The sequence below is a fragment of the Lissotriton vulgaris genome, unplaced genomic scaffold (genome assembly GCF_964263255.1).
Source record: "Lissotriton vulgaris unplaced genomic scaffold, aLisVul1.2 SCAFFOLD_225, whole genome shotgun sequence".
Taxonomy (NCBI): domain Eukaryota; kingdom Metazoa; phylum Chordata; class Amphibia; order Caudata; family Salamandridae; genus Lissotriton; species Lissotriton vulgaris.
In genome coordinates this window covers 824,049-837,403 of record NW_028252812.1, presented here as the reverse complement: position 1 = coordinate 837,403, position 13,355 = coordinate 824,049, and positions in this window count along the sequence as shown.

Here is a 13,355-nt window from a genome sequence, read left to right as displayed (position 1 = left end):
TTAATACTTAGAAAAAATAATTAATTGTTCAACAATTTTTGTTTTAAATGTTAATTTGTATAATGTATTTTAATTTTTAATATTGATTTAAATTAAAATAATATTTTATTGTTATGATAAATAATTTATTTTGTAATATTTATTATTTGGTGAGTAATATTTAATAAATATTAATTATTGGTGTTTGTTGTAAATTTATTGTCAATTAATTATTCAAATTTAAATAGTTTTATTTATTATTAATTGTTTTTTATTGATGTTGATGTATTTGAAAAATTAATTATACATTATTTCAAATAGAAACATTATTTAGAAGTATGTTAAAATAACAATCTATGTTATTACATGCTTTCCCTACTGTTGTACCCTTTGGAGTTGGAATAGTAATTTTTCCCCCTACGCTATCCAAAGTTTTCCCTACTGTTGCACCCTTTGGAGTTGGAATAGTAATTTTTCCCCCTACGCTATCCAAAGCTTTCCCTACTGTTGCACTCTCTGGAGTGGGAATAGTAATTTTACCCCCTACACTATCCAACGCTTTCCCTACTGTTGCACCCACTGGAGTGGGAATAGTAATTCTTACCCGTACGCTATCCAACGTTTTCCCTACTGTTGCACTCACTGGAGTGGGAATAGTAATTTTTACCCACCCGCTATCCAACGCTTTCCCTACTGTTGCACTCTTTGGAGTGGGAATAGTAATTTTACCCCCTACACTATCCAACCCATTCCCTACTGTTGCACTCATTGGAGTGGGAATAGTCATTTTTACTTACCCGCTATCCAACGCTTTCCCTACTGTTGCACCCACTGGAGTGGGAATAGTAATTTTACCCCCTACACTACCCAACACTTTTCCTACTGTTGCACCCACTGGAGTGGGAATAGTAATTTTTATCCGTACGCTATCCAACGCTTTCTCTGCTATTGCACTCACTGGAGTGGGAATAGTAATTTTTAACCACCCGCTATCCAACGCTTTCCCTACTGTTGCACTCTCTGGAGTGGGAATAGTAAGTTTATCCCCTACACTATCCAACGCATTCCCTACTGTTGCACTCATTGGAGTGGGAATAGTCATTTTTACCTACCCGCTATCCAACGCTTTCTCTACTGTTGCACCCACTGGAGTGGGAATAGTAATTTTACCCCCTACACTATCCAACACTTTTCCTACTGTTGCACCCACTGGAGTGGGAATAGTAATTTTACCCCCTACACTACCCAACGCTTTCCCTACTGTTGCACCCTTTGGAGTTGGAATAGTAATTTTTACCCACCCGCTATCCAACGCTTTCCCTACTGTTGCACTCTCTGGAGTGGGAATAGTAATTTTACCCCTAAACTATCCAACGCTTTCCCTGTTGCACCCTTTGGAGTTGGATTAGTAATTTTTACCCTTACGCTATCCAACGCTTTCCCTAATGTTGCACTCATTGGAGTGGGAATAGTAATTTTTACCTATCCGCTATCCAACACTTTCCCTACTGTTGCACCCTATGGAGTTTGAATAGTAATTTTTAGTCTTACGCTATCCAATATAATTTATATTTATTTATGTATTTTATAATATTGTTATTATGTTACATAATGTTGTGTTTAATTAATGTTTCAAATATTGAAAGTATATTTCATTGTTTTTATGTATTAATTATAAATATTTATTATTTATGTTATTATTTTATGAGTGTTGATGTATTTGTAATTTATAGTATGTGTTAATTTTAAAATAATTAAAAAAATAATAAATATTATAATTATTTATATATATATATTACATATTGTATGTTTAATTTTAATTAAATGTTTAACATTAAATATGTATTATTTATTCATTTTAAACATTCTAAAATATTTTAACATAACTTTAAATTATATACAAGTATTATTTAATTTATATATTTTTTTTAAATAATAAAAAAAAAACGATATTTTTAACTACGATATTTTTAACATCGATATTTTATTTTTGATATTTTTGTACTTACCATGTTGTAGATAGGGTGTCGATATACTTACCTTCGATATTCCAGCGTCGATATTTTGTCTGTCGATATCCTGTCTCTCGATATTCTGTCAGCGATTCAAAAAGTTTTATATAGCGCTTGCTTGACCCGTGGGTATCAAAGCGCTTTCCATACACACAGTAGGGACAGAAGATAAATCGCATTACATAGTAGGCAGGCGGTAAGGAAGCAAACAGAAATATAAGTATAACATAAAAATTTGGTAAACAGTGCAGGAGAGGGAGAGAAAAAAGAAAACAAAGGTGGCTGACATAATCCGGTCACCATCTATCCTTGAATGTCAGGAGAGGGAGGAGTCAACTCGGATATTGAAGTCTAGGTTCATTGCTACTTCCAAAGGACAAGGGTCACATAATGCTTCTGTGAGAAGATGGCCTGGTATATGCTGACCACTAATTATAGTGTTTAACACAACAGCAGTCCCTACTAAAGAACGGATAATGAGCAAAACGAGAATGAGTACAGACCCAATCAGTACTGTATTGGCAAAAACTTGTCCAGCCAGACAGAGGTTCAATATTTAATTTAGAAACAATTTAAGAGGTTAAGCAAAGACAGATACTGAGAGTGGGGCACAAGCCTGTGTCCAACTACAGAGACAATTACGACATACAATTCCGGAGACATAAAAAGGCAGGAGGGGAGTGTCAAGCACTGCTCACGGTTTGTTTTTTCCAAAAAAATAGGTAATTAAACAAACAAATCGCAAGTAACCACTCTACACAGACAATTAAAGACATCAAACGTATATGTATGAGCAGTTTTAGGTGTCGACGGCGTTTTGATCCCAACCATAAATACAGGGATCATCTTCAGGACTTTTAAATATGCATGCCTGTAATTAAGGGCCCCATTAGGATGACGGGCGGACTTTGCCCGCCCGTCATCCCATCGTAAATCGGGACTGCCCGCCATAAGGGCGGGGGTCCCAGGGGTGCCATTAGGATGTGCCCGCCACAGTGGCGGGCACATCCTGTATTTTCAGCATTGTGGCGGGCTCTCTGCACCGCCCGCCACTATGCTGAAAATGCACTTTAACATTGTCATATGCAAAGCGGCAGGCACCGAGCGGTGCCTGCCGCTTTGCAAATGACAATGAAGGGGGGTACCACAGGTACCCCCCACCTGTACTTCACTCTGGGGGCCCACAGGGGGCCCCCAGATGGAAGACCGCATGCCTTTCCGTGGCGGCATCGCCGCCGCGGAAAGGCACTGCACACCACTCATCTTAATATGTCTGGCGGTGTCTATTAGACACCGCCACCATATTATTCCTTTTCCGCCCCGGCCGCAAGGTGACCGGGGCGGAAAAGTGGCGGGCGGTGTTTCTCTCCGTTGTGGTCCCCCCGCCATTGTAATGTGGCGGGGGGGAAAAGGGTGGCGGGCGGGCATTTCTGTCGGGCGGATCGCCACCGCCACCATGGCGGTGGCGATCCGCCCGACATCGTAATGGAGCCCTAAGTGCCTAAATAAATTTCAATAGAACAACACAACTGCCAGTACTGGACGTCACTTAAATATTTATGTTGACCTTTATGAGTAAAACATACCGGTCCGTTTTTTACTTTCGTCACTAGTTTATTGTTTCATTTTTTCACTAGTAAAGCATATTTTTTCATAAACAAATCATCAATTTTTTGTGCATGTACAAATATAAAACATTACAAATCAGTACAACAAAAATATCAATATACTATACAATTTACAAATTTACAACACATCCAACTTGCATACTGGCCAATCCATTCATCCTTCCTACATACAACAAAACATACACTTTGGTCCTATTGTCAGCAATCGATTATCTGTCCATATAGATGGTTTTACACCTTGTGGTTTTATTTGGTCAGGAAAAACTTTCAAAAGCGGAACCCTGCTATTCAGACCCAATTCACGCTAAATTCCACTTGACAAAAGGCACCAAACCATGTCGACGCATTTCGAACCCCCAATTGCGGGGTTCTCCTCCGGACCAACAGTCTCTAAAAAAACAGAAAAACGTTAATTTGAATATTGACTACAAAAAGCAGACTTGATTACAAACATTGGCACCACCCGTCGATGCCTGGCTACCCTACCTTATTGGTGTAGAACGCAGTCTTAGTGAAGGTAATGTGGGTTGACGAGACACTGAAAACAAAAAACATGACAGCTTTCTTAACACCCAACACAGTCAAAGGTACATATAACACCAATCTATGGAATCCATATGTGCAACGTTTACGGGGCACTTACCTATTTAAGTATAACGGTACATTTCTAGGGAGAAAAAGGGGGGGGGGGAAACAGAAAAACTTTTTTAAGTAAAGCTCAGATTAACCGTCATTATTATTGACGGAATACAGGGGGAGGGCTGAAGACAAACTGCTTAGGAAGGCTTACCTTATCCGGGTACTGCAGAAGTCCAAGCACGGCAGTAAAATGTTTGAGGCAACGTGAGTTTCTTTAAACACGCCATACAACGAAAATGGACCGGAGTGTTTTAAAATAAGAAAGCAACAACCAAATGTGTGCAATTCAAAGTCAGAAGGCGGCGAGTCAAATTACCTCCGTATCGTTTGCTTGTTCCTCTCACAAAGTTTGGGGAGTGTACTGCAGACGTGGTCCTACCTCTCTTTTGGATATTAGTTCTGGTAGCGATCACATGACCGGATCGCGGCTCCAGTGAATAAGTTATTAAAGCGGCAGTGCTTTTTTTCTTAGGAAATCAGGCAAAACTTTATTGAATCCTCAGTCAGCATCCAAAGCAAAGTATGGGGCATTAAATACGCTTAGAACAATTGCGTCTTAATGAAAACGTGTCCCACTGGTGTACACTTTAGTCTAAATGTAAAGAATAACGTAGTCCAATGACGTCAAAATTAATAACTCTTATAAAGTGGGCTATCTAAACTACTTACATTCATCTTGAGCATTACCAGCCCTATATTAGCATGGGACAGCTGCTTGCTCGATCGAATAGACTGTATTTATGCTGACTACGCAGTTTCCCAACAGGGACGCCCTTACATAAAAGGAACCCTCAAAGTTCAATGAATCCGCTAAAGTATTGGTTCATGTATTCCCTTTAAAGATCTCTGAAATCTCATTCAGCCCTGTCGTTGCTGTGTTGTATTTCATTATCAGTAGAGCTTCGCGCTGATTGAGTATACCTTCAATGTCACCTCCCCGCGGGTCCTTATCAATCTTAGAAATGATAGTCCAGCCTAAATCCTCCTCTTTGTGTCTATTTAGCACTCATTGTTGTACCAGAGGGGCGTTTGGTGTCTCTTTCCTTATTCTAGATTTGTGTTGCGTGATCCGCTGCCGTGCCTCCTGGGTGGTCTTTCCTATGTATAGTTTGGGGCAAGGACATGTGATCCCATATACCACATTTTTAGTCAGGCAATTTGTAAAAACCTCATGCTTCCAGTGGATCCCATTGAACGTTAAGACTGACCCTTCATTTGTCTGCGCGCAACATGAACAATTTCCACATCTATGATGGCCTACTACTGGAGGGAGTCCCATCATGCCTCTTAGAGTTGTTTTTGGGACAGGGAGCAATGCTGCCCTAACAATATGTTGCGCAACACTTTTTTCTTTTTTAAAGGCAAAAAGCGGTGGTTCCTTGAAATCACTGTGTAGGTCCTTCACCAGATGCCAGTTTTGCGTCACCATCTTCCGTAACTGGTTTGCATTAGGGCCAAACGTTGTGACTCACACGATTCTTTTTAGTTCTGATCGTACTTTCTTTTGGAGTAAAGTCTCTCGTGGTACCCACCAGGCACGTTTCAATGTGTGTTTTAATAGTTTCTTTGGGTAACCTCTGGCTAACAGTCGTTGGATCAATTCATTTGCATGAAAGAAATATTCCTCCTTATTTGAACAATTTCTTCTAATTCGAAGGACTTGCCCAAAGGGCAAATTTTGTTTGAGACTTCTGGGGTGGTGGCTTGTGTAGTGGAGTGCCTTGTTCCTGTCTGTTGTTTTTCGGAACAATGTGGTACCCAACATGCCTTCTGATGCATAAATCTTAACGTCCAGAAAAGTGATACTTTTATTAGAGAAGCTGAAACTGAATTTAATGTCTTCCATCTTTTGGTTGATCCAAATCATGAATTCATCTAGTTTTTCTAGCGTACCTGACCAGATCATAAATACATCATCAATGTATCTCATATACTTTGTGATGTGTTCGGCATAAGGGTTGTTGTTATAGATGTTTTTATTTTCATACAGGCCCATGAACAGTACCGCTAACTCCGGCGCAAAGGGGCAGCCCATGGCCACCCCCTTGATTTGAAAATAGAAGTCCGTATCAAACTTGAAATATTTTTGTAGCGCAAATTTGGCCAGTTGAATAATAAACGATGTGAGAACTCTTGTTGGTCGTTCCCTTTGCTCCAGAAAGAATGTAAGGGTCTCCAGAGCCTGTTCCTGGGGTATCTATGTGTATAATGAGACTTCGTCCATAGTCACTAGTAGTTGCCTTGTTTCATAAAATTCTACCGATATTATTTGGTTTATGAAGGCCATGGTATATTTTAGATGTGCCGGGATCTCGTCGACAAAAGGTTTTAGAAAAAAGTCAATGTATTTTGAGACTGGTTCGTTCAATGACCCGCAGCCTGACACTATCGGGCGGCCTGGGGAATTATTTTCGTCCTTGTGTATTTTAGGAAGGACATAGAACATTGGTGTCCTTGGGTGTTTATTTTGAAGAAAAGAAAAATTTTTGGGTCCTAGGATTCCTGAGTCCAGACCTTCCTGAAGGATAGAAAAAAGCTCTTTTTGCAAATCATCCGTAGGGTTTTTCTTAATCATCCTATACCAGCTTGGGTCGTCTAGTTGGCGTCTGACTTCCTTTTTATATCTGTTAATGTCCCACAGTACTACAGCTCCACCTTTGTCCGCCTGTTTTATCACTAGTGTGGTATCATTTTTTAATGCAAAAATCGCCTCTTTTTCTTCTTTCGATATGTTGTAATTAACATAATGTTTTTTGTTTTCCAGGGAAGCTATCCCTGAAAGTAATGTTTTCTCAAACGTGATTACTTCTTTGGGAGTTTTAAACCCAGGTGGACAAAAAGACGATTTATTACGGAGTCCCGTAACCTCCATAGTTGTTTGTTCAGGTCCATCCTTAAAGAATGTTTGTAATCGGATTTTTCGACAAAATTCCAAGATCTCAAGTTTCATTTTGACAAAATCAGTGGGTCGCACAGGGACATAGGATAGTCCTTTCTTTGAAATTGATGTTTCAGAAACTGATAGAATACAATCTGATAAATTAAACAGGGGTGATTGATCTAACTCCTGTAGTACTGGTGTCTGGTTCGCATTTCCGATGGTTGAGAGTTTGGGTGAGTACGTCCCCTTGTCCTCCGTTGGCCTCTGGCTGAAAAAGACTGAGCAGTTTGTGGTTGGTTCTGCTGGTTCCCTCTGTAATTCTGATTACTCCTTGTATCACTCGTGTCTGACTCTCCTCCCGAAGATGACGATGATGTATCAGAGAACATCAGAAATTTATTACTAGAGCGGCCTTGATTATCCTGAAAAAAACGGCGTTGAGCTGGTCTCGAATAAAAGTCCGGTTGCAAATACGGATAAACTACTTCCAGTGAAAAGTTTTTTTTGATCCTGATCGAATTTACTTCCTTTCTGAGTCACCGTGTAATCCTTGAACTCAAGAATGTCTTTCTCTATTTTATCTAACAATCCTTTGGCATCAGCTATTAGTTGGTTGTTTTGAATTTCTGACTCTAAGACCGAAATCTTGGCTAGCTCTTTCACAGAGAGCCTGTGCGCTGTTTCAATAGTAAGGACCTTCAAGTCCCTACTACATTTGGTTTCAATCCCACTAAATCCCTTCTTATATTCTGGGTCGTCAGTGAATACCATAGGAGTGTTTCTAATTTCTAATCCAGTGGGTATTGTCCGTGCCCGTAAATGTAACAGTAAAAAATGACCGTGGAGGTCTGTCCTAATTTGTTTTTTTCTTAGTCTTATCAGCTTATCAGATTAATTTTGAGTCTTAGCTGTAAGACTTAGGGTGGCGGAAGAAAAGACAGGTGGTGCACTAATTCATTTTTGGATGTGATCCTCGCTGTTGAGAATGTATCCTTTTCAGACATATTATACAAGAGACAACACAAAGACAATTAACACAAGACTTAAGACAAAATTCGTGAACATGCACTTTATCCAAAGACCAAACTGATTCTGAATGTCTCTCCAATTGGGAGAAGGTGCACTGGAGCCGCAATCCGGTCATGTGATCGCTACCAGAACTAATATCCAAAAGAGAGGTAGGACCACGTCTGCAGTACACTCCCCAAACTTTGTGAGAGGAACGAGCAAACGATACGTAGGTAATTTGACTCGCCGCCTTCTGACTTTGAATTGCACACATTTGGTTGTTGCTTTCTTATTTTAAAACACTCCGGCCCATTTTCGTTGTATGGCGTGTTTAAAGAAACTCACGTTGCCTCAAACATTTTACTGCCGTGCTTGGACTTCTGCAGTACCCGGATAAGGTAAGCCTTCCTAAGCAGTTTGTCTTCAGCCCTCCCCCTGTATTCCGTCAATAATAATGACGGTTAATCTGAGCTTTACTTAAAAAAGTTTTTCTGTCCCCCCCCCCTTTTTCTCCCTAGAAATGTACTGTTATACTTAAATATGTAAGTGCCCCATAAACGCTGCACATATGGATTCCATAGATTGGAGTTATATGTACCTTTGACTGTGTTGGGTGTTAAGAAGGCTGTCATGTTTTTTGTTTTCAGTGTCTCGTCAACCCACATTACCTTCACTAAGACTGCGTTCTACACCAATAAGGTAGGGTAGCCAGGCATCGACAGGTGGTGCCAATGTTTAGTAATCAAGTCTGCTTTTTGTAGGCAATATTCAAATTAGCGTTTTTCTGTTTTTTTAGAGACTGTTGGTCCTGAGGAGAACCCCGCAATTGGGGGTTCGAAACGCGTCGACCTGGTTTGGTGCCTTTTGTCAAGTGGAATTTAGCGTGAATTGGGTCTTAAAAGTTTTTCCTGACCAAATAAAACCACAAGGTGTAAAACCATCTATATGGACAGATAATCGATTGCTGACAATAGGACCAAAGTGTATGTTTTGTTGTATGTAGGAAGGATGGATGGATTGGCCAGTATTCTATGAGAAACAGGGGGCCCCTACAATGTATACAGTTAGCTACTCGTAGGGAAGGTAAACTATGTAGAGAAAGACAGTGTAGCAAAACTCTAAGGGCGTAAATAATCCCTAAATCAAAATCTAAACAGAATAATAGACCCTCTAAAACAATCAAATAAATGTGTGCTGAAACGGGGATTTATACAAAAATTCTTCAATTTATTTATTTTTGTTTTTAGTATATTTTGTTTGTTATTTTTATCCTTTGTGCAAAATTCATTTACTTATTTAGTTCATTGTTCACATTTAAAAAGAACCTTGGAGTATAATACATGATATTCAGACACAGGCAAAGAATTAATTATTTACAATTAAAGGTGTACAAAGTTAATAAGTGAGAACAGAAAAAATTACATAAACACAAATACATAAACAAATTAACCCAGTGATATACGAAATATTCAGTTGTTGGTATAATTGATGAAGGCAATGCGGTTGAGTGGAACTACGCGCGTTTCGGCCCGAGGCCTTCGTCAGGTGACCGTCATTCGTATATTTTAAATAAATAAGAAAAGGGTGATATAACCTAAACAGACAAAACAAAGATAAAAAAATATAGATGTATCAACAGCTCAGACACACATATTCATTACAGCTATTTACAAAACAGTTTATGTTTCTGTATTTTTAGGGTCTATAACAGTTGCAATGAAGATATATATACAATATTAACGTTTTAGTGCAACCACCTAATTACAATAAATGCCAGACCATCTAGTTTTTTTGTTTTTTAGATGCATAAGTACATATTTGATGATTCTTGTTCCATATTAGCTAAGCTCAAGATCGTCACTTAAAGTGTATCTATTTCAGTTCTATTTCTAACTATGATAGTTATTCTAATAGGTTCTGAGACCAACAGTTCCATATTAGGCACTAAAGTTTCAGAGAGAAAAAAGAGTCCAGAAACAGGTATAGGTATAGACACAGATAAAAAGCCTTATACACTCAACCTAGAGATACCTTTACTAATGAAAAGAAAGGGGGGGGGGAAGGGAAAAAGGGGGGAGTGGATATAGCCATTTTTACTTACACAACAGTGGACAGGTTGATGTATCAACACTTTGCTTCCTATGGCGACAGTTTTAATTTCATTTGTACCGAGACAGTTATGCTGAAAGATAGACATGTACCCATGTTTAGATGTTAATATCCAACCGTATATTTTTAGTCATAGTATTAACTATTCTACAATGAAGATGTACCTTATTTGCTCCTGCAAAATGATTTTCTATGCACTAAGTCACGTGTTGGTTATAGTGAGTCTGGTTAGTTGGAAATAGAAACGAATCCTTAGGATCTTTATTTCAGAGAGCTGATTCTAGATTAAACGAAAGCAAGAAAAAATTACTATTTATCTAATTTAGGATTCTGTTCATGCGATATTGGTTTTTACTAGGTCCATGTTAGATTATATGTTATTCATGCCACAAAACTCTCATTTATCTAGTGGGACATAGTCCTAATAGCAGTGTATAGATGATTACACATTTTATATCACAGAGAGATCCTAACAGTATATATCCTAATTAGCTCGCACACTTTGCAATTTTAGTCTCATAGGGACATTTTTATTAGGGGTTTGTAGCCTACCTCAGGTATCCGAAATATTTGTAAAGTTTCCTTTTCCCAAAGCTACTCGCAGAAAAGGTCAGAGCTTTTAGTCACTTTCCTTGTAGTCAATCTGCATTTAAGAAGATATAAAAAACAACACTATTGTACTAAGCAAAGTACCGCTATATATTGCCTCTCTGATCGTGTCTCTTAGGGTCATTACCTTGATGTAGTGACGCTGGCACATGAAGGGGCTGAGAATATTGACCACTGTTAAAGGAAATAGAGAATAAAAACACTATTGTAATGGACATACCCATACTGAGAGTAACTTATCTAAATAGAGCGTCTAATCCGACCAACACGATATCACTTGCGTGTTGAGCACGTACCTTTGTCTTCTGATTCTCGTGCGTTCAAACGGGGGTTCTGGTCAGTTGATGCTTCCGACGTCCGCGATCTAGACGGACTGAGCGATTTTCTGCTTTTTATTTGAGAAAAAGCGCGTTCGTTTGCTCGCATTACGTAGCTGTCAGCTGTTGCCAATTTCTCAGGGCGCGGCTCGATGACGATTGACAACCGGGTCACGGGTCACAGAAGCTTACAGTGCGTTCGTTTGCTCGCATTACGTGGCTTTCAGCTGTTGCCAATTTCTCCGGGCGCGGCTCGATGACGATTGACAAACGGGTCACGGGTCACAGAAGTTTACATCGAGGTCGAAAGCAGACTATTGCCGAGTTAGAGCTATTATAGCTATTATACCGGAGCGGCTGAAAGACAGACTATAGCCTGCTCTTTGATGATAGTCTCACAGAGCAAATTACACTGTGTAAATCAATATGTAAATCCCATTTAAATATCTCATATTTTAGCTAACAAAATTAATAGGTAAGAATGTGTTTATATTTGTAGTCAATCTGCATTTATATTCAGACGATATTTGATGTTTGAATAGTGGCATATTTACTCTATCTGACAGTTTAGTATATAGTTAAACTCCAGTGCATCTTTTTTGTTTAAGCATATACTCCCATTTAGAGATCTCACATTTTAGCTAACAAACTCAATAGGAAAAGACGTGTTTATATTCAAACGATATTTGATGTTTGAATAGTGGCATATGTACTATATCTAACAGTTTAGTACATGGTTAAAATAAAGTACATCTCTCTTATTTAAGCATATACTCAGATAGTATTATTAAAGAATAGCTTGCTGCCATGGAATTTCGGAATTAAGACCTAGTTTAAAAGTGTCCAAAGTGAATATCCAAAACACTTCACGTTTGCGACGGATTTTGTCTGTGTTAATGCCAGCTTTAGCCACAATTTTTTCTAAAACTATCCACCGGATGTCTTCAGGTTTGTGGTCCTTATCTAGATAGTGCGATACTAAAGGGGCAGTTAACTTTTGTGTACGTATCGCTGATTTGTGTTCCGTGATTCTAGTACTTACAGAACGCGACGATTCACCCACATAACCTTTGTTGCATGGACAAATTAGAAGGTAAACAATGTTCGTAGTCTTACAATTTGTCATGGTTGATAGGGGAATAGCTGTGTTATTGAAAGTAAATTCTGCAGTTTCAATGGCTAGTGGACAGATTTTACAAGTACCACATCTATGATTTCCAATCACTGGGGCCCCAGTGATGATATCTCTTTGACTCAAGGTCTTCTGAGCTGGCATCCTTGATCTGACAACTATATCCTTGATATTTTTGTTTTTCTTATATGCGAAAAGGGGTTTATTTATACTTTCATTTCCGCTTTTGTTGACATTAAGGATATGCCAATTTGCATACAGAATTTGTTGAATTTGTTTGTTTAACATGGAGTGCCTAGTTACGAATACTAGACTAGCATCTCGTTTTTTGTTAGTGCCTGTAAGAAGATGTTGACGGTCATAATACCTAGCTCTTTTAAACGAGTCACGTATTAATCTGTGGGGGTAACCGCGTTCCAGAAACTTCTCCTTCATTATAGTAGCTCTCTGGTCATAGTCAATTAACCTAGTACAATTCCTCCTCAGTCTAAGAAATTGACTGAAGGGAATGCTATCTTTCTGTGACGAGGGGTGGAAACTACTATAATGAAGGAGAGTATTACGTGCTGTTGGTTTAGTAAAAAGGTCCATAATTAGCTTTCCTTCATCATGTTTGATACTCAAATCCAGGAATTCAATTTCTGAGTTACTTTTTTTCTCTGTAAATTTTAAATTTAAGTCACAGGCATTCAACCAAGATACAAATTCTTCTAGAACATCCTCATTATCGTCCCAAACGAAAATGATATCGTCAATGAAGCGTGACCAATAAAAAACCGATTCAAAGAAAGGCGCAACCTCATTAAAGACAAATTTTTCCTCAAAAAGGGCCACATAGATATTGGCGATCGTCGGTGCACACGAAGCACCCATGCTGACTCCTCTAATTTGCTTATAAAGTTGCCCCGCAAATTCAAAAATATTGTTATCCAGAATAATTTGGAGGCAGTCCAGGATGAATGACATGTTACAGTCAATGTTGAAGGACTCAATAAACCACTTAGTGGCTTCCATTGCCCCTACACAAGGAATATTAGAATA